Here is a 2586-nt window from a genome sequence, read left to right as displayed (position 1 = left end):
TGTGTACGTATATGTGAGTGTGTATGTGTGTGTGTGAGAGAGAGAGCGTGTGTGTGTGAGAGAGAGAGAGAGCGTGTGTGTGTGAGATAAATTTCTGAAGTGTATTCTATATACTGTAGCTAACCATTATTTTATAATATAACCTTAGCATAGAGTATCGCGTGCCGGATATAAATACGTACAGTCTTCATTGGATAAATAGATTACTACAATATTCTGACTTATCCCTACAAAAAAGGCAAAGAATAAAAAATATTAAAAAAACGGAAAATCAGAAAGAGAATGGCTTTATAAATATTAACAAATCAGTTCTGATCGGGTGCGCTGGCCATATTTTATTCATAATTCGTCTAATTTCAGTTCAGTTACCACTTCCATAACTGTGCATGTATTTTATATATTCTGCACTATCACCGTTCATAAATTTTGTTATTATTGTTCACTTCTTTTTTCGTCGAACGCAGAGTGATGTATATTTAAGGCATGACAATGAAGAACATTTGCAGTCTATAATTACCTTTGCTTACTGATAAAGCATTAATTTTATTCACAATGGAAACATTTGTTATCTGTTACATAATTGTTGGAAAAGCTTTCAAATTCCTTTCCAGCAATTCCAATATACCCGTTACCATTCATATGAAAGAATATGTTTCAGAAAAAGTGCATTGTAACTATAAAGATTATTTTATTTGAAACTGATGAAATGGTTTACATAGATTCCCGTCACATATTGTAAGCACCTGGTGATTAGAAGTATCCAAATATATATTTCCATGCCTAAATACGCCAACGCACCGTAATATTATTTAAATATGTCTAATCCTATAATTTTATACAATATACACAAAACCATTTGCATAGTAACCTACGCACTTATATGATGTTTGTATTCATATATCGTGTAATATAATATTCATATATACTGATATGTAAGAGTGTGTGTATATGTGTGCTTATGCATATGTGTGCATGTATGTATATGTATATATATATATATATATATATATATATATATATATATATATATGGGGGTGGTGATCGGTCTATGTGTGTTTTATATGTATATACATTTGGGTGTGTAATTCCGTGTGTGTTTGTGTATGTATTGAAATCTGTCTATGCATCCTCTTAACAGCGCCGTCTGTTACCATTTGATAAGAGTATAAAAATCTAAATATATTTCAAAGCAATAACATTCCATGCATCTCCCGTGTTTGAATACTTAAATGGTTCCTCGTTTCGAATTCGTAACATGCTTCATGGAAGTGCCTCATTAAAAACGACATTTCACTGGAATAAAACGTCTCTATAATTATGTTTATAATGGCAGAACAGAATTCCAACGCACAAAGCTTGATATTAACGCATTTAAAACCCGCTTACATTGAAATAACGACTGAATTAGAAATGCTTCAGAGACAGTCACAACACACAGCCAATTGCAATAATTGCACTCATACATACACCTAACTTGAAACATGTCCTGTCAAAGTGCAGGTAGTTCAAGTTATATTAAATAATGCTGAATTATTTGCTTTCATGTGATATATTTGTATTATAATATGGCTGTACTAAGCCGGAGGGAGGATTTTTGTATTTTAAATAATAAGTGCTTTAAATAATTACGCATTGTTACGTCTTACTTAAATCTGTGCTGTGCTGTATATTTAGAAATAAATACCAAACGCGTAATAGTTCGATTGCTTTCGTCATTTCACCTCCAGAAATTTTGCCGGAGTTGAAATTTGTATCAAAACGGTAGATTGTGGTCAAACGCGTGCGCGCAAACACACACATGCAATAGTAATATATCACACGTATGATATGTCTATCTATCTATCTATCTATCTATCTATCTATCTATCTATCTATCTATCTATCTATCGATCGATCGATCGATCTATAAGCATACGTAAGAAATTGTATAACGCGGGAGAAGCAATGGTTATGTCATGAACTTCATTAGCTTACAGCTGTTTCTGGTATAAGACGGAGTTGATACAGTTAAGTGCGTGAATAACATCCATTCTTTCTTTTCTTCATGTGATCATCTTTCCTTTCTTTCAGGACTGTCCTAAGGACTGGACGTATCCTATCTCTTTCTTTTATCTTTCCTCTTTTCAAAGAAGATATTTCTCCGGCGTTCGCAATTTTACGCTCGTTTTAGTCTAACGACTCTCCACATTTTTTTTCGTTCGGTATCCTTGTATGTCTCCAATGTTCTATTTTTATTCCCCAACTATGACCCTCCAAAAATCCCAAATTTTATTTTGGTATTTGTGGGAGTAACGGCCTTCAAAGACCCGTATTGACGTACACTGCACGAAATGAGGAGTGGATAGAGATGAAGGGATGTTCTTTGTGTTATTTGTCCTGTTTTCCATTTTGTTTCTCTCGTTGTTTGCGTATTGGACTCATTTGTTTTCATATTGCATGTTGTTTACTGTCGGTGACATCCTGTACCCATATATGCATATGCATGTATGTATGTATTATGTATGTATCTATGTATGTATGTATGTTTGTATGTTTGTATGTATGCATATAACGTGTGTATTTATATATATATATATATATATATAT

The sequence above is a fragment of the Octopus bimaculoides genome, chromosome 7, assembly GCF_001194135.2.
Source record: "Octopus bimaculoides isolate UCB-OBI-ISO-001 chromosome 7, ASM119413v2, whole genome shotgun sequence".
Classification (NCBI taxonomy): Eukaryota; Metazoa; Mollusca; class Cephalopoda; order Octopoda; family Octopodidae; genus Octopus; species Octopus bimaculoides.
The sequence above is the reverse complement of the archived record's forward strand: the minus strand, read 5'-3'. Positions refer to the sequence as shown.